The sequence below is a fragment of the Dendrobates tinctorius genome, unplaced genomic scaffold, assembly GCF_039654945.1.
Source record: "Dendrobates tinctorius isolate UK_male_01 unplaced genomic scaffold, ASM3965494v1 ptg000097l, whole genome shotgun sequence".
Classification (NCBI taxonomy): Eukaryota; Metazoa; Chordata; class Amphibia; order Anura; family Dendrobatidae; genus Dendrobates; species Dendrobates tinctorius.
In genome coordinates, this window is record NW_027361765.1 from 2,257,144 (window position 1) to 2,277,800 (window position 20,657).

The following is a 20,657-nucleotide window of genomic DNA, read 5'->3' on the forward strand; positions in this document are numbered from 1 at the left end:
TTTTTTAATGATATCAAATAAATATTTTACATTTTACTCTTGGAGCTGGACCTTTCTTCATTGAAATACTTTAAGGACGTTTTGGCAGAGACGTGTCCGTGCTCAGATGTGCCAAAGTTCAGAATGAACTAACAAGAGGTGAGCTGAATACCTTTTTCTTCTCTAACACACAGGAAAAGCAGAGTTGTGTGTGCAGAATACACCAGGATTAGCGAAGATGAGATAAGGTATCTTCATTCAGCAGAGTTGGACAGCAACCTGAATAACTAAGATGAGTTGGCTATCTGATAATCTAGTTGAGGACAAAACTAGGAAGAGCAGAGACAAGTTTGTTTTCTGGAATATTGATAGCAGTGCTAGCAGCGTGGACAGCACCACTATCTCATTACTCAGGAAGCGCAGGGCCGCCTGAGCCAGCCATGACATCAGAGGTGCCCCATATTGACTCGCGTAGACTAGCACAGAGGGAGATGACCATAAGGTGAGGAAGCTGTGCCCAACAAGAGTGCAAGGACAGGTGAGAAATATTTTTATTGAATATAGAAATAAAGCTTGGAAGTTTTCAACCTTCTGTTGGATCACACTTCACTTTTTCTGTGATGCTTGCACCCACCAGCGAGCAATCCATGTTATGAGGCAACAAGCCATGTGGACGAGGATAGCTACTGTTTACTCTTTACACCCATGGAGACACTATTAGCTCTGCCGAATAAATATAACTCAAGATAGAAGATATTTTTAGCCAAGAATACATGCAAATTTATAAAAGTACTACCACTTCCATTATTCATACTGAGCTACAGCCTGTAGTCCAGCGCTGCATTCACAGTTCTGCTGATCTCTATTCTAATCTTGTCATCAGACACACCTAAAATTTTTAAAAAAATATTATCTAATGATTTCCTGCATGGAAGCAAGATACAAAGTTCACGTGATAAAATTCATCTTTATTTTCCATTTCCTTGTGTATGTACTTTGCATAATTTTTAAGATCATTTAAATGTATTTAGTTTCAGAACACTGAGGTATATGGGAAAGTGCTGGCATTAATTATTTATGCAGGACATTTTAACTACTAAGTGCCAAATATGAATATGTTAATAATAATCACTAGTGGCAAATAAGGACATGGTGCATGCCTAAGAAACTGACAAGTGAATTTAACCCTTTAACCCCAAGGGTGGTTTGCACGTTCATGACTGGGCCAATTTTTACAATTCTGACCACTGTCCATTTATGAGGTAATAACTCTGAAACTCTTCCATGGATCCTGGTGATTCTGACATTGTTTTCTCCTGACATATTGTACTTCATGTTAGTGGTAAAATTTCATTCATATATCTTGCGTTTATTTGTTAAAAAAACGGAAATTTGGCGAAAATTTTGAAAATTTTGCAATTTTCCAACTTTGAATTTTTATGCCCTTAAATCACAGAGATACAGCACACAAAAAACTTAATAAGTAACATTTCCCACATGTTTACTTTACATCAGCACAATTTGGGAACCCAAATTTTTTTCTCTTAGGAAGTTATAAGGGTTAAAAGTTGACCAGCGATTTCTCATTTTTGCAACACCATTTTATTTTTACGGACCACATCACATTTGAAGCAACTTTGAGGGGTCTATATGATAGAAAATACCCAAAAGTGACACCATTCTAAAAACTGCACCCCTTAAGGTGCTCAAAACCACATTCAAGAAGTTTATTAACCCTTCAGGTGCTTCAAAGGAATTTTTTGAATATTTTAAAAAAAAATGAACATTTAACTTTTTTTCACAAAAAAAAATACTTCAGGTTCAATTTTTTTTATTTTACCAAGGGTAACAGGAGAAATTGGACTGCAAAAGTTATTGTGCAGTTTGTCCTGAGTACGCTGATACCTGATATGTGGGGGGGAACCACTGTTTCGGCGCATGGCAGAGCTCAGAAGGGAAGGAGCGCCGTTTGACTTTTTCAATGCAAAATTGACTAGAATTCAGATCGGACGCCATGTCACGTATGGAGAGCCCCTGATGTACCTAAACAGTGGAAACCCCCTCACAAGTGACCCCATTTTGGAAACTAGACCCCCCCAAGGAACTTATCTAGATATGTGGTGAGAACTTTGAACCAACAAGGGCTTCACAGAAGTTTATAACGTACAGCGGTACAATTAAAAAAAAATCATATTTTTTCCACAAAAATGATCTTTTCACCCCAATTTTTATTTTCCCAAGGGTAACCGGACCCTAAAAGTTATTGTGCAATTTTTCCTGAGTACGCTCATACCCCACATGTGGGTGTAAATGACTATTTTGGCACATAGCAGAGCTCGGAAGGGAAGCAGCGCCATTTGACTTTTTGGCTGGAATTGAGATCGGACACCATGTCGCAATTGGAAAACCCCTGATGTACCAAAACAGTGAAAACCCCACACAAATTACACCATTATGGAAACTAGACCCCCCCAAGGAACTTATCTAGATGTGTGGTGAGCACTTTGAATCCCCCAGTGCTTCACAGAAGTTTATAACAACCGGGCGTGAAAATAAAATAATCATATTTTATCAACAAACATGATCTTTTAGTCCCCTTTTTTTATTTTCCCAAGGGTACCAGGAGAAATTGGACCCCAAAAGTTGTTGTCCAATTTGTCCTGAGTATGCTGATACCCCATATGTGGGAGAAAACTACTTTATGGGCACACGTTGGGGCTCGGAAGGGAAGTAGTGACGTTTTGGAATACAGACTTTGATGGAATGGTCTGCGGGTGTCATGTTACTTTTGGAGTGCCCCTGATGTACCTAAACTATTGAAACTCCCCACAAGTGACCCCTTTTTGGAAACTAGACCCCCCACGGTACTTAGCTAGATGTGTGGTGAGCACTTTGAACCCCCCCAGTGCTTCACAGAAGTTTATAACAACTGGGCGTGAAAATAAAAAAATCGTATTTTTTCAACAAACATGATCTTTTAGTCCCTTTTTTTAATTTTCCCAAGGGTACCAGGAGAAATTGGACCCCAAAAGTTGTTGTCCAATTTGTCCTGAGTATGCGGATACCCCATATGTGGGAGAAAACTACTTTATGGGCACACGTCGGGGCTCGGAAGGGAAGTAGTGACGTTTTGGAATGCAGACTTTGATGGAATGGTCTGCGGGTGTCATGTTGCTTTTGGAGTGCCCCTGATGTACCTAAACTATTGAAACTCCCCACAAGTGACCCCTTTTTGGAAACTAGACCCCCCACGGTACTTAGCTAGATGTGTGGTGAGCACTTTGAACCCCCAAGTGCTTCACAGAAGTGTATAACGCCCGGGCGTGAAAGTAAGAAAACATTTTTTCCACAAAAATGATATTTTTGCCCCCAATTTTTTATTTTTCTAAGGGTAACAGGAGAAACTGGACCACAAAAGTTGTTGTCCAATTTGTCCTGAGTACGCTGATACTTCATATGTGGGAGAAAACTACTGTATGGGCAAACGTCAGGGCTCGGAAGGGAAGTAGTGACGTTTTGGAATGCAGACTTTGATGGAATGGTCTGCGGGTGTCATGTTGCTTTTGGAGAGCCCCTGATGTACCTAAACAGTGGAAACCTCCCACAAGTGACCCCATTTTGGAAACTAGACCCCCTAAGGAACTTATCTAGATGTGTGGTGAGCACTTTGAACCCCCCAGTGCTTCACAGAAGTTTATAACGACCGGGTGTGAAAATAAAAAAATCGTATTTTTTCAACAAACATGATCTTTTAGTCCCCATTTTTTTTATTTTTCCATGGGAACCAGGAGAAATTGGACCCCAAAAGTTGTTGTACAATTTGTCCTGAGTATGCTGGTACCTCATATGTGGGAGAAAACTACTGTATGGGCACATATCGGGGTTCGGAAGGGAAGTATTGACGTTATGGAATGCAGACTTTGATGGAATGGTCTGCGGGTGTCATGTGCGTTTGGAGAGCCCCTGATGTACCTAAACTATTGAAACTCCCCACAAGTGACCCCATTTTGGAAACTAGACCCCCCACGGAACTTATCTAGATGTGTGGTGAGCACTTTGAACCCCCAAGTGCTTCACAGAAGTGTATAACGCCCGGGCGTGAAAGTAAAAAAAACATTTTTTTCCACAAAAATGATATTTTTGCCCCCAACTTTTAAGCGTAACAGGAGAAATTGGACCCCAAAAGTTGTTTTGCAATTTGTCCTGAGTACGCTGATACCCTATATGTGGGGGTTAAACACTGTTTGGGTGCATGGCAGAGCTTGGAAGGGAAGGAGCACCATTTGACTTTTTCAACACAGAATACGCTGGAATTGAGATCAGACGCCATGTTGCATTTGGAGAGCACCTGATGTGCCCAAACAGTGGAAACCCCCCAATTATAACCCCAACCCTAACCCCAACACACCCCTACCCCTAATCTCAGCCCTAACCCTAGCCCTAACCCTAGCCCTAGCCCTAACCCTAACCCTAATGGTAAAATGGAAATAAATACATTTTCTTTTAATTTTATTATTTTTCCCTAACTAAGAGGGTGATAATGGGGGGTTTGATTTACTATTTATGGTGGGTTTTATGTTTGGCAGCTGTCACACGCTAAAAGACGCTTTTTATTGTAAAAATAGTTTTTGCATCCCCACATATTGAGAGCTATAATTTTTTCATATTTTGACCCACCGAGTCATGTGAGGTCTTATTCTTTGCGGGACGAGTTGATGTTTTTATTGGTATCATTTTCGGGCACGTGACATCTTTTGATCGCTTTTTATTCCGATTTTTGGGACGCAGAATGAACAATAACCAGCGTTTCATGAATTTCATTTGGGGGGTGCGTTTACACTGTTCCGCCTGCGGTAAAATTGATAAAGCGCTTTTATTCTTCGTGTCAGCACGATTACAGCAATACCTCATTTATGTTGTTTTTGTTTATTTATGTTATTTTTGCATCGCTTTATTCTGTGAGCTATAACTTTTTTATTTTTTCGCGGATGACGCTGTGAGGTGGCTGGTTTTTTGCGGGTCAAGATGACGTTTTCAGCAGTACCATGGATATTTATATGCCTCTTTTTGATCGCGCGTTATTGCACTTTTTGTTCGGCGGTATGATAATAAATCATTATTTTTTGCTCCGTTTTTAATCTTTATTTTTTAAGGGGTTCGCTAAAGGGGTTAACTAATGGGACAGTTTTATAGGGCGGGTCATTACGGATGCGTCGGTACCAAATATGTGTACTTTTATTGTTTTTTTTTTTTCTATTTCCAAAAAATGAATTTATTTGGGAATATATATATATTTTTTTTAATTTATTTAGCGATTTTTTAAAAATTATTTTTACACTTTTTTTTTTTATATCTTTATTACATTGTCCTAGGGGGGACATAACTGTCACGTGACAAATCACTGTGACAGATCAGTGATCTGTCACAGGCATTGAAGAAGACTTCCTCTTGCCTGCGCTTTGCAGGCACTGAGGAAGTAAGCTCCCTGTAGGCCCCCGTCTCCATCATGGATCCGGGGACCTGCGGGGATGGAGCCCCCCGCAGCAGCGCTGCAGTGGGGGGCTCAGGGAAGCACGGAGGAAGCCCCCTTCCTGCTGATGCTTCCCTTTAACCCCCCGGTACACCGCGATCGTGTTTGATCGCGTTGTGCAAGGGGTTAACGTGTCGCGTGTCAGCTGTGATAATCAGCTGACACCCGGCCGCGATCAGCGACGCTCACCACGTGGGCGCCGCTGATAGCTATGACGTAGTATTCCGTCCATGGGAATTAGGTCCAGGGTCACATGGACGGAATATTACATCCATTGTAGGAAAGGGGTTAAAAAATATATATAAACAAAAATTTAAATCATTCCACTTTTGCCACATTTAAAATCTAAAAAACAGTTAAACAAAAAATAAAAGTACATAAATTTGGTATCACTGCATTTGTAAAAGTCGGCTCTGTCAAAATATAAAGTAAATTAATCTGATCAGTAAAATGTTAAGAAAAAAAATTGAGAAAAAAAATCAAAATGCCAGAATAAATACGTCATCTAAGGGGGCAAAAAATAAGTCATCACAAATCACCATATCCCGAAAATTTAAAGTGTTGTGGGTTTTGGAATATGCAAGATAAGCACTTTCTTTTTTTTTTAACAAATGTTTTGATTTTATTTTCACCAATCAAATAAAAAAAACTAGACATGTTTGTTATCTGTGTGATTGTACAGACCTGGAGAATCATATCGCCAGTTCAGTTTTACAGTATATGTACATGATACTTAAAACCCCCTCAAAAAACTGTGAAATTTTACTTATTTTGCAATTTCAATGCACTTGGAATGTTTTTAACACTTTACAGTACATCAGATGATAAAATAAATGATATCATTCAACTCGTCCCACAAAAAACAAGCCCTCATACGGTTATATGGACAGAAACATAAAAAAGTTATGGGAAGAAAATAACAAACAAACAAAAAAAATCTCCTGAGTGTGAAGGCAGAAGATACAAGGTATGTGCGAAGATGCACTGTAAGTGCAGACGCTCGCTATGGGGTCACCAATGTTCCAGGGTCAGACATTACAGCCTTATTCTGACTTGTAGCTGTGAGCAGACAATGGTGAGGTAACTGCAGTGACAAAGCTGCTGAGTAAAGTTCATTGAAAAAAAAATGCCTGTGGGAGAAAGCGAGAACAAGGTAGAAGGAAGTGAGTGAGCTGCTGGCTGATACATGAGGTGTGTAATGTGGGTTGTTGCTGTGCTGGGACTGCAGCTGCTCTCCGTTATGTGGGTGATAGGCTTCCATGGCTGCACTATAATCCTGAGTTACTCAAACTGATTTCTGCTCCTGAGGTTGTCCCATAAAATGTACTCCTAGAATGGCAAACATTTTCTATTACGCTGATCGATAAAATGTAGCTCTGCTATTCAGGCTATGTGCACGTGGTCATCGTCAGCGCTTTGGACACAGCACATGTCTGCTGCGGCCAAAACGCTGCCGGGTATTGAATGCAGGTGATTCCCTATGTGTTCATTGAACCGTGCGGAATCTAATACTTTGCACAGGTGATATTTAACTTGCAGAGATTCGCGTCTCCGCAAGATAAATAGACATACTGCGGTCTGGAAAGACGTCGTGGGCGTCGTTGTCCACATTGTGGGCATGAGATTTCTTGAAATCCCATCCACTATGCTGCAACATCTCGCTGCTGTGCGTTGGACGCTGCGGATGCACGCAGCTTCCAACCCGTATTGTTTACTGACCGTGGGAACATACCCTTAGGCTACGTGCACACGCTGCGGTTTTTGCTGCTGCCGATCTGCAGCAGTTCTGCAGACAGTGTACAGTAGCATGTTAGTCTATGAGATTTACAATCTGCTGTACACATGCTGCGGATTTTTAACTGCGGAAAAGCATGTCACTTTTCTGCGGATTCTGCTGCAGTTTACCATCTCCTCCATTGTAGAGGTGATAAGCCGCAGGGGAAAACCGCAGGCCAATCCGCAGGTCATTTTACCTGCGGTTCCGAAGATACAAAACCGCAGGCCAATCCGCAGTGTTTGTACATAGCCTAAGAGTAAGGCCGGGGTCACACTGGCGAGGAATACGGGAGAGTGAGAGGCGCTAAAAGCACGCATTAGACACGGACCAATGATTCTCTATGGGGTCCCTCGCACCAGCTGTATATTTCTCATCCGTATCCTACGCTCCGTGCCAATCACAGCATGCTGCGATTGTCAGCGTACTACGCCCGTAATACGCCAATGCAAGTCTATGGGTGTGCAAAAAATATGAATTACACACGGACCACACGTGTGACTTGCGAGAAATACGCACCCGGTGTCTTTTAGCAAAGCCGGCAATTCAGTGCGCGATACAGTAAACTCACACTGACAGTTTTAATAAAGAAATGAAAGAATAGATATAGACACATAGAATACATACATATATATATATATATATATATACAGTATATATATATATGTATTCTATGTGTGTATATCTATTCTTTCATTTCTTTATTAAAACTGTCATAGGGCTCCATTATATGTCCATTTTGCAAGCCTGCGAGAAAATCTCACCATACGGATGCCATACGGATTACATACGGATGCTGACATGCGCAAAATACGCGACCACACCTTGATTACGGATGACATACGGAGCACTGTTTAGGGGTCTGTCATCCGTATTACGCATGTAAAATACTGACCGCATTTTGCGCAGGTTAGTGTGACTCCAGCCTAAGGGTCTCTAATATGTAAGTCACCAGTTGCTGCAGAGATACAACTCCCAGCATGTTCTGACAGTCACAGACTGTCTGCAAGCTGTAGTTTTGCAAAGGCAGGAGAGGCACAGAAATATAGCCATGGCTTTAGAGCGTGTTCACATGCACCAGAAAGTCCACTCTACGTCAGGCACAGGCATTTCTTGGCAACTTCTAGGGAAGAGGATAGTTCTGTCAATTCCTGGCATAACTCATAACAGTTCTACTAAGGCCTGTTTCACATTTCCGTTTTTTGACGTCAGTCAAAATCCGTCACTTTTTGAAAAAAAATGGATCCGCCCCTTTTTTGGCTGATCTGTTTTTTTCCCCCATAGACTTACATTAGCAGCGGATTTTGAATGATGGTCGTCCGTCGCATCCGTTTTTTGACAGATCTGTGAGAATTGTAGCAGCTCCCGGGCGGATGAGACTGACTCTGAAACGTTTTTTCAGAAAGACGGTCCGTTATTTTGTATTGCGCATGCCCGCCAGATTTGCTCTGCCAGGGATTTTAACCATGAATAGCGTTCCGGAAAAGCCGTGAAGCAGGAAAAAAATCTCTCTCTCTCTCCCTCTCTCCCTCTCTCTCTCCCCCTCTCTCCCTCTCTCTCTCCTCCTCTCTCTCTCTCCCCCTCTCCAGGACGCGGTTCCTTTAAATCTCCTGCAACAGATCCGTTTTCACCATCTTTGGAAGATTGCAACTGATCAAAAAAACGGAAATGTGAAACAGGCCATAGCTGTGTGTAATTTTTCAGAAAAGTGCCGTGAGCGTCATCTAAAGGAAATAAAGTGCAAATTCTGGTATAAATATCATGTGCACCAGAATTTGTGTCTGAAAACTGTTATAGGGACAGATATAGAGTCCACTGATCATGTGACGTTCACATGTCAGTATTTTACTTTAGTATTAGGTTAGAGCCCCACTTCAGTTTTTTTTGCCGATCTCTTTGTTAGGGTGTGTGCACACGTGAGTGGTTTTTGTTTTGCATTTTTTAAGCGTTTTTACAGGCAAAAATGCTTAAAAAACGCTTACAAGAAGCATCCCATTCATTTGAATGAATTCCGCACTTTTTGTGCATATTGATGCATTTTTTTCCGCGAAAAAAACGCTTTGCGGTAAAAAACGCAGCATGCTCAGAAAAATCTGCATTTCTAACTATATTCTAGGAGACTGTGGATGTTCCGGGAAAAAAAGCGGCAAAGACGCGCAAAAATTGTTACAAAAACGCGTGGAAAAAAACGCACGTTTTCTGGGAAGGAGTCCGTTTTTTTGTCTGGAATTTTCTGCATACGTGAGTAGGTGAGTAGGTAGCATTAGGGATCATGTATGTGAGTGTAAGGCCGGGGTCAGACTAGCATTTGGTATCCGATGTGAGATGTTAATGACCCTCAGCTCCTGTTCTGTTGCAAACGGAAGCCGGGTGTCATGCGTCTGTGCACAGAATGGATCGGAGCACAACTGCGGAAGAGGTGGAGAAATTAATTTCTCCATCTCCTCCATTGCCGGGGTCAGTGTATATGGCACATCACTCAGATGATATCCTAGTGATGTGCATTGTCTCACTCACACCCATAGGCTTATATGGGTGCGAGTAAGCCGAGACTTGGCCGAGTGTTGGTGACAATCACAGCATGCTGTGATTTCACTTGCATGACGAAAATGGCCGAGAAAATATATGCTGATGGGAGCTTCCCCATAGAAGAATACTTGTCCGAGTGCTATGCAGTGTTTTATTGCATAGCACTTGCTGTCTTCATTGCTAGTGTGACACCAAGATGCGATTGCGCTGTTCCGAGGGCCTCCTCCCTGCAGGCCCCTGGATCCAATATGGCCACAGGGGCCTTCCGGGTCCTGCAGGGAGGCGGCTTTCTCAGTGCCTGCTGAGAAAGCCTCTTCAGTGCCTGTCAGATCGCTGATCTGACACAGTGCACTGCAAAGTGTCAGATCAGCGATCTGACACTTTATAGTAATGTCCCCACTTGGGACAATAGCGTAAAAAAAAAAAAATCAAGTGTAAAAATAATTTTTTAAAAATTCCTAAATAAATAAAAAAAATAAATAAAATATTCCCTAATAAATTATTTTAATTGTAAATAAATAACAAAAACAATAAAAGTATACATATTTAGTATCGCTGCATCTGTAACAACTCGCCCTATAGAACTGTCCCACTAGTTAACTCCTTTAGTGAACCCCTTCAAAAAAAACAAGGCAAAAAACAATGCTTTATCATCATACTGCCAGACAAAAAGTGCAATAACACGCAATCAAAAACACGAATATAAATAAACATGGTACCGCTGAAAACGTCGTCTTGTCTGGCAAAAAAATGAGCCACCATACAGCGTCAGCAGCGAAAAAAATAAAAGTTATAGCTCGTAGAATAAAGCGATGCAAAAATAATTATTTTTTATATAAAATTGTCATTATTGTATAACAGCTCCAAAACATAAAAAAATGATATAAATGAGGTATCCCTGTAATCGTACTGACCCGAAGAATAAAACTGCTTTATCAATTTAACCACACAGGGAACGGTGTAAACACACCCCCAAAAGAAATTCATGAAATGCTGGTTTTTGTTCATTCTGCGTCTCAAAAATTGGAATAAAAAGCTATCAAAAACTGTCACATGCACAAAAATGGCACCAATAAAAACGTTAACTCGCCCACAAAAATTAAGACCTCACATGATTTTGTGGGTCAAAATATGGAAAAATTATAACTCAAAATGTGGTGATGCAAAAACTATTTTAACAATAAAAAGCGTCTTTTAGCATGTGACAGCTGCCAAACATTTAAATCCGCTATAAATAGTAAATCAAACCCCCCTTTAACACCACCCTAATAATAAAATTAAATAAAAGTATTTATTTCCAATTTCCCATTAGGGTTAGGGCTAGGGTTAGGGTTGGGATTAGGGTTAGGGGTGTGTTGGGGTTAGGGCTGGGGTTAGGGCTAGGGTTAGGGGTGTGTTAGGGCAAGGGTTAGGGCTAATATTAGGGTTAGTTGTGTGTTGGGGTTAGGGTTGGAGTTATAATTGGTGGGTTTCCACTGTTTAGGCACATCAGGGGCTCTCCAAACACAACACGGCATCTGATCTCAATTCCAGACAATTCTGCATTGAAAAAGTCAAACAGTGCTCCTTCCCTTCCAAGCTCTGCCTATGCACCCAAACAGTGGTTTACCCACACATATGGGGTGTCAGCCTACTCAGGACAAATTGCACAACAAATTTTGGGGTCCAATTTCTCCTGTTACCCTTGGGAAAATAAAAAATTGGTCTAGAAAGGTGGCCAACCAGTATAGGCTGCTATTGAAAATGTGGATTACGAGAGGGTCTTGGCACAGACAGTCAGATTTGAAGTGTGCCATGTGTGCCAAGTTGCAAAGTGGGAAATGTTCTGTGACCCCTGACGGAGGAACAATACCCATCCTCTCCTTACACGGACTCTCCTCCTCCACCTCCTCCTCTTCAGCCCACTCATGCTGGAAAGACATGAAGCTGGGGTTGGGATTCCCCTCTGTAGCATGAGGTGTCCCCTCGGTACCACTGAAAAAGAAGTCCTCTCCCTCTTCATTTTCATCATCATCTTCATCCCCCAATGTTACCTGATGATATTGGCTGGGCTGGGTAGGATCACCCATTGTGAAATCTTGCTCGATACCCAGCAGCTGGGCACTCAAAGGTTCCATTTTTTGATTCTGCAGCGATTTTTTCTCAGCAGACATAGCATAGGGATGGTTACGCTGATAATAGCCTGATCACCGCTCACAAGCTTGGTGCAGTACTCAAAATTATCAAGCACCTCACAAATTTCAGCGATCCACACCCCCTCGACAGTTGTTATGTGCCTTGGCTGAGTCTCAGTGTGACGGGCATATTTAAACTGGTATTCAGAAAGTACCCTCTGCTGCTCACTTACCCTTGCCAACATATGATATGTTGAGTTCCACCGTGTTGGCAGGTCGCAAATGAATCTGTGGTTTGGCAAATTAAATTGCTTTTGAAGCGCTGCAAGACCAGCAACAGCGGTTGAGGAGTGGCGGAAATGGGCGCAAATATGGCACACCTTCTCAAGTAGGTACGGCAAGTCAGGGTATGTTTTTATATATTTCTGTACCACCAGGTTCAGCAGGTGAGACATGCATGGCATGTGTACCAGCTTCCCGAGCTTTAAAGTCGCCACCAGGTTACGCCCATTGTCGCAGACAACCAGACCAGGTTGGAGTTGCAGTGGGGAGAACCACTGATCGGTCTGTTGTTTTATTCCTTGCCACAGCTCTGCTGCAGTGTGTGGTGTTTCACCTAAGCAGATCAGCTTCAGCAGAGCATTTTGCCACTTTGCCGATGCGCTGCTGCACAGCTCCCAACTTGGGAGTGATGTGGAGGGTAATTCAGCATAGGAGGAAGAGGGGAGACTGGACGTATATAATGAGGCGGAAACCCTGATTGAGGTTAGGCCCGCTATTCGTGGCGTGGGTAGGAAATGTGTTGATGGTCCAGTTTGAGACTTTGTCCCACCCTCCACAAGGTTGAGCCAGTGTGCCGTGACAGAGATGTATCGTCCCTGGCCACAAGTACTTGTCCACATGACTGTTGTAAGATGGACCTTCCCGGTTACGGCGTTGGGGAGAGCACGCTTTAGATTGTTTAAGACGTGCTGGTGTAACATGAGGACGGCACACAGGGAAAAATAGTGCCGACTGGGAACCGAGTATCGTGGGGCAGCCACATCCAAAAGATCATGGAAAGACTAAACGGCAACATCTCCATGGCTAGCAACTTGGCAATTTGTGCTTTCAGTATTTGTGCTCGTGGGTGTGTGGCTTGGTATTTACGCATCCTTTCATACATCTGGGGCACTGACAATTAGACGCTTTCCTGGGAAAAACAAGTGGATGAGCTTGTTGTGGCCTGTGTCTGTGCAACCGCAGCTTGTGAGCAAGAGGTATGATGATCACCTGCTTCCTGCCCAGCAGATTGGAAAGGACGTATCACAGGCAACATGGCAGTGGTTTGACCCGCAGTCGCCGACACTGATTTGGTACCCTGTTGTTCAGCCCCCCGACTAGGGTGCTTGGCTGCCATGTGTTTCCACATACTGGTGGTGCTTTGGTTGCCTTTGCCCAGGTTTCTATGGCAGATGCTACAGATGGCAACATTTGGTTCAGAAGGACTATCGGAACAAAATTTCCAGACAGCAGCTGAACGCACCCTTGCCTTGACTTAGGGCACAGAGGGATTGCTCTTGGCAACAGTTGACACAGTCCGCACTCTGCTCAAACCAGTAGCCCTTGGTGCCTTTGTTGGTGCTATGTATCCACCTTCATCCTCTATGCTGCTGTGCTGGCTAAGCATGCCAACGGCCCAAGTCGGATCGGTGGTCTCATCATCGACCACCTCGTCGTCCATGTCATCCTCCTTCCGTGTTGATATTGGCGACTGGTCAGATGGCAACTGTGTGTCATCACCATCAGCCTCCACATCTTCACCCGGTATATCATGTGGATGAAAGTGGCTTTCTTCTGGACGTGGGGTTTCAAATATTTGGCCATCTTCAACAGACGATACCCCCTCATGTTCCTCTTCAATGTCATGCGGTGAGAGGCCAGAGTCAGTGCAAGGAAATGGATCAAACAGAGATCCTCAGAGTGTCCAAGTTTGGGGTCAAATGTTTCCTGTGACTCCTGACCGGGTGATGAACTAGGAATAGGTTGAGAATAGGATGACCCAGCATTATCTTTATGGACAGTAGACTGTTTTGTCATGGACGATTGGGTGCTGCTAGAACATTTCGTTAAGGCCTTATCAGCCATCCAAGACAGTATCTGTTCTTGTTCTTCTGGCTTCCAGGCCCGTTTATGTTACAGACCGGGAAATTTTGCCAGGAACCTAGATGCATCAACCTTCTTCGATCTCCCAGACTTTGCCTTTTTGGGCACCAACGACCCCACATCCATGTCCCTGTCCCTTCACAACAGCCTTTTTAGGAATTTTGAATTTTTCTGCCATAGTTGCAGATGTTCAGATGCAGATATTGGGGAACAAGGAGCAGTTAGTGCTTTGTGGAAGGTAGCACAACAGCCTAGTACTGCTTTGTGTTTTACAAACAGCACCGCAGCAGCAGAAAAAAATTGCCCTGAGGTTTAAGGTGAGATTACGCATCCCAGTAATCACACAAGACAGCGGTGCTGCCACTAAAAAACTGTCCTGAGGTTTAAGCCAAGAATATGCAGCCCAGACACCACACAAGACAGCGGTGCTGGCTGCGTGTCAGTTGTGCAGTACCGTGCGTGTGTGCTTTTCGTTGTGAAAACAGCACCGCAACTGCACAAAAAAACTCCCCTGAGGTTTAAGGCAAGAATACGCACCCCAGACACCACACAAGACAGCGGTGCTGGTTGCGTGTCAGTTGTGCAGTACCATGCGTGCGTACTATTCACTGTGAAAACAGCACCGCAACTGCACAAAAAAACTCCCCTGAGGTTTAAGGCAAGAATACGCAGCCCAGACACCACACAAGACAGCGGTGCAGGCTGCGTGTCAGTCGTGCAGTACCGTGCGTGTGTGCTTTTCGTTGTGAAAACAGCACCGCAACTGCACAAAAAAACTCCCCTGAGGTTTAAGGCAAGAATACGCACCCCAGACACCACACAAGACAGCGGTGCTGGTTGCGTGTCAGTTGTGCAGTACCATGCGTGCGTACTATTCACTGTGAAAACAGCACCGCAACTGCACAAAAAAACTCCCCTGAGGTTTAAGGCAAGAATACGCAGCCCAGACACCACACAAGACAGCGGTGCAGGCTGCGTGTCAGTTGTGCAGTACCGTGCGTGCGTTCTATTTGCTGTGAACACAGCACCGCAACTGCACAGAAATACTTCCCTGAGGTTTAAGGCAAGAATACGCAGTCCAGACACCACACAAGACAGTGGTGCTGGCTGCGTGTCAGTCGTGCAGTACCGTGCGTGACTACTATTCGCTGTGAACACAGCACCGCAACTGCACAAAAAAACTGCCCTGCAGGGGTAAATGTAACCCCCAGAAATGCTGGGAAAACTGTCACTACTCAGTCCCTGACCTTATACTTTCAGCTCTGAAAAGAGCTTTTGGGTTTCACAGAGGATTTCTGGATGATTTGCACCAAAAAACACAACTCTCCCTATCAGCTGCTCACACTCTCCCTACACTAGCTGTGTTCTGCATGCAATGTACAGAAAATGGCGACAGCAGGGCTTAGTGCCAGGCTATGATTGATGACTCATAGGACGCTGGGCGGCCAGCCAATCATAGTAATACCGCCCACAACCAAGAAGGGTGCGGCATTACTGTGATTGGCAACTGTTGGGCGGGAGAACCAAATAGTGCGAGGCGAGTAGTGAAATACTCGCGATGTACCAAGTACTGCGAGTGCTGCATTACTCGCTGAGTACTGAATACCCACGAATATGCTCGCTCATCCCTACTTATAACTTCCTATCAAACAAAAATTTGGTTTGTAAATTGTGCTGATGTTAAGTAAACATGTGGGCAATGTTACTTATTAAGTTTTTGTGTGCCATATCTCTGTGATTTAAGGGCATAAAAAAATCTAAGTTGGAAAATTGCAAACTTTTTGCCAAATTTCCATTTTTTTTCACAAATAAACACAAGTTATTTGAATGAAATTTTACCACTAACATGAAGTACAATATGTCACGAGAAAACAATGTCAGAATCACCGGGATCCATGGAAGCGTCCCAGAGTTATTACCTCATAAAGGGACAGTGGTCAGAATTGTAAAAATTGGCCCGGTCATGAACGTGCAAACCACGCTTGGGGGTAAAGGGGTAAAGCAATCAGGATTGTGAGCGCAGCAAGCCAAACTTCCAACACCTATTTTTTAAAATACTAAAACGGATTCTTAAAATGTTCAATATATAATAAATTTGTAATAATTTTTGGGTAGTTACTTTATAAATAGGGACCTAAGGCTTTACTCTCAGATCTGTGTCCACTTGTATCCGCAGAAAACAGAATATATTTCATCCATGGTCTATTAATCAGTTTGCAGATTATTACAATCCATCTAGCCTGTGAAAAACAGAAAGCCATGGACAGACGTTAATCTAGGTTTTCCTGCTCTGGGGCAAAAATTCACTTTAAAGAAACCTGTCATGTAAAATAATGCTACTAACCTGCAGATATGAGGTTAAGCATTGCTTTCAGACATCGCGTGGTGCATGCTGCTGAGAGGAAAATAAACTGTATTCCCTCCCCCCGGTAGCTGTCAGTCATAGGGATGGCACCTGCATGGTTTCAGTCACCGCTCAATCTATAGAGTCCATCTGCTGTAACTGCACTCTTAGAACTTACTGACAGCAACTTAGCATTAGGGCCAGCTGTCAGTCAGTGCCAGGGGCGCGATTATAGTCGATGCCTATCTATAGACAAGGCGGTGACTGAAACTGCACCCGCGCTGCCTCTGTAACTTGGAAGCCCAACGCTACAGGGACAAATAAAGTGCCAGCGCCTCAAGGTGTCAGAACTCTATCAACCTGAAAATTAATCCAATATCTGCAGGTTAATAGCGTTATATATGACAGGTTCTCTTTAAGTAAATTGCATAGTTGTCATATGATCATTCATATGAAATTTGCATACTAATAGTCACTTGCCGACTAGCTGGTCTTCCTTATTCTATCAATGTTCAGTGAAAACTACAGCCCTTCTTCATTGAGGGAAGCAGGAAGATAAAAGTAGTCTTAGTAATTTTATAATTAATGCTCCTAACACACATACATACAGATGTGGTAATCATTAATTTGTCAGACCAGGAAGTACTGATGGTCAAGTCTACAATTTCACTAATTCCTGGAAGACACGAATGCAATTGAATTTAATGAGCCGACGGTTTACATTTTCTCTGAGCCGGCAATCTGTCATTCGGCTCACAGAAAGGGTTGGTCCACATGAGCTTAAAAAAATAAATTGTTCAGAATTTTGTCTGGAAAACAGGAACGATTGTTTTTCTCACTTGTCGTCTGTGTGCAATTCGTGTTTCTTTACAGCAGCAGTTAGTCATCATTTACAAGATAATTTAGAGTTTCCTATATTACAGAATTGCAGTGTACCTATATCTCTATATATTAAAATCAATGTATGTGTGTGTGTATCACCAACCAATCACGAGCATCTTTCATTTCACCAGAGCTGTTCAAAAGAAGCTGATCTGTGATTGGTTGCTATGAGCAACAGTTTTCCTTGCATCCAATCACTAAGCATCTCTCATTTCACCAGAGCTGGTTAAAAGTAGCTGAGCTGTGATTGGTTGCTATGCGCAAGTTTTCCCACTTGACAACACCTCTGCAGACACTGACATGGTGGGAGAAATCTAGCATCCCCAGGAACATAAGCTCCAGCCATCATCTGTCCCCCAGAAAGGAGCAGTGAGTACATGACAGAAATGAATCCCCCCCCCATGTGGTATCATTAAGTGACACACATGAATGTAGGAAAGTGCACATATTAAATGTCATGTGGATTTAATATTTTCTCACAGACACTTTTATGCATTATTGATGTGTTACTGTGCTCTGATGCTGTGAGTGTTTTTAAAGTGCTACTTTCCCCATAATTCACCTGAATAAACCCATTTAACACATAATCCTTTTCCCATAACAACCCACTAAATATGATACTATACTGCATGCAGATGCTATACATCCATGAGCAACTCAAATTACAAGTTGACGGTGCATGAAAATGTGTGTGAAGGTTTCTCTACTGTACTAATGTATAAGGTTTGTGCCTGTCCATTGGTGAAAAGCATGACTGTGATATTTATGGTGGCAGATAAGTGAGAATATCAGCCTGATCAGTAGAAAACCTGGGATCTTAGTGAACCATGTTTATGTGCAATTTCACTATTCTACTTTTACTGGCTCTGACGGGATGATGTGGGACATTAGGGGTAGTAGTCCGGTGGCTCTGGCTGACGGCATGATGTGGGATATTAGGGGTAGTAGTCCAGTGGCTCTGGCTGACGGGATGATGTGGGATATTAGGGGTAGTAGTCCGGTAGCTTTGGCTGATGGGATGATGTGGGATATTATAGTGAATGTGGCTATGTGGAGTGGGCGGGGCTCTACACTGAGCTGCATTCAGTACATTTCTGTCTCTGGTTTCCTGGAAGTACAGATGCAGTTTTTGAGTCACAGCCCTTAAGAGAGTTCTATAGAGATGGGAAATAAATGGAAGACTTAGGCTATGTTCGTCTAAGGAGATGCACATAGTGCCCACATTTCCCCCTTGAAGAATAAGTGTAATGTTATGTTGTATAATTTGAATTATGTCTTCTGTTAAGGATGTTAATGATCTGTGTAGCCTGACAGTAGGGAAAGCGAGATGTAATGTTTGGGATTAGCTCAGAGTGGGAAGGTCTAGGCTGAAGAGACAGAGAGTTTCCTGTCAGAAATGGCCCAGAGTGTGTAGAAAGTAGACCTAAGTTCTGATGTGAGCAGTGATGCATGACATGGGTGTCCATATTGAGAGAGGAGACAGATGAAAGATGGCGAAATCCTAGTTGAGAGAAAAGTGACTGAAGGTGCAGAGTGATCAATGCATCCTGGCTCAGGACACCTAGCATTACCTTCCAAAGTTTATAACTCACACAGGTAATGGGCCTAGACGGGACAGAGTATGTGAGACGAAGAGAGTTCCCTAGGTGGGAGTTCCAGAACGTCAAAGACAGGGAAGATAACTACCGGCCATGCTGACAATATAGTTCCGTAGAGGGGAAATAAGACGCAGAACTGCAGGTAGAGACAAGGAGTGTCCATACCTTATAAAACCTGCCCTCTTTTTTCCCCGACGCAAAGAAAGAACTGAAAACACTGTTCCAAAAAACACAACTTTATTAAAAATTAACCAGTTATAACAACTTCTTTTTAAACACCCATCGTTGGAGGGGTAAGGTCGCAGCTCTCCATGTTAACCATCGGAAAATTATGAGGATATGCCACCAGACTCCCGGCACATGTTACCCAGGCTTGCTCTTCCACCAAGGAGTAGCGACAACAAAAGGAGCTGCGACCCCCCCACCCAAAGAAAAAATTGCCTCCTCAATACCATACTGCAATCCTGAAAGAAAAATGTTCAACCCAATGTCTGTCAAATAGACCCCGTCCGGGTGCAAAAGTTTTACATTATTAACTTCTAGCTGTCTGTGCCTAACTATAATGCCTCCTTTAAAGTGTACGAAACGAGATATGCGTTGATTCACTACTCTGCGTGCCCTTTCTATACCAGCCCCATCTCGAGCCCCGCATCACTTTGGGAATTATCTCGGACCATACCATAACCAACTGAGAAAATAAACCTGGAAACTTATCCATATCTGCACGCATTAACGTGATAAGTTCCGTGAACTGTATTGACCCTAAGTCATTTCCTCCCACATGCAATACCAAAATAAGAGGAGATAACAATAATCTCGATATTTGAACCACTTCAAGTAGCACCTGTGATCACATCAATCCCCAAATACCTCTCCAGTTTACATCCACATTGTATAAACCAAGAGACCTCCCGCCAGGGCGCAACTCAGTTCTCTACTCCACCCAAAAGACATAAGAATGTCCTAGAATCCAAACACTGGGTCTGGAACAACCTAAAAAGAGAAGACAATTAGAAATTAATAACACTAACTTATTATGAAGTTAACAATTCAGGCCTGATGTACCAGAAAAAACACTCGGAACGCCACCTGCCTATCTTCATTATTTTCTCATCCCTGAGACCCGCGCGAGCTGCTTCCGTCTCTGCGCCAATTCTAAAAGAATGCGTACCAAATTCACCCAGAGGGAGACCCAAAAAGAATAAAATTTTCCGCAGCAATGCCAAAAACTGAAATCTAGTTAACGATAACCCATCAGCATGTGCAAAAACGAGTGAATATCTGGCCTAATTTCCAAATACCGAGAGACCAAAACATTGGGGCAAACAGGACCCGAGATCAAAGACAAAGAAAACCATAATCCGCTACCCATGGGATCAGTTTTAGAATGCCGAATACGGATACGTAAACCCCCACTACACAATGTCACATCATTGTGCTGCAGAGCACCAGGAACCCGACCCGACGGTGCCACCAGCTCGCTGACGCGTAAAGCCCCGAAAAAGGCAACTCCAAAAGCCACTGAAAACAATGTAGCTTCAAAAGAAGAGCTGCAGACTGCATTCGTGCCTTCAATGATTCTAGCCAAAAGGGATAATGAAATAGGCCGCCTTGTGCTATACAAAACCCTAGATTTTTCCCAACCCTTTAAAGCCTGATGCAGAATAAAACATTTTGTAACATCCTCCCATCCCCGTAATTTAAATTGAAAAGCCAAACCTGATAACCTGTTTTTTGCGAGCATTGCCGAAGACCCATTGTC

The 20,657-nt window shown here is 43.1% G+C and overlaps 1 protein-coding gene across 2 annotated transcripts in view; it reads left to right on the forward strand.

Moving 5' to 3' along the window:
* The first annotated feature begins 6,559 nt into the window (after window positions 1-6,559).
* The window catches only part of SORD (sorbitol dehydrogenase), an 89,418-nt gene continuing 75,320 nt past the window's right edge, over window positions 6,560-20,657 (forward strand). Inside the window, exon 1 of one of the 2 annotated variants that reach the window (XM_073586865.1) lies at window positions 6,560-6,700. The gene's annotated coding sequence lies outside the window, so the exon portion shown is untranslated. The remainder of the gene's footprint in view (window positions 6,701-20,657) is intronic. The other variant, XM_073586864.1, reaches the window with a different exon arrangement.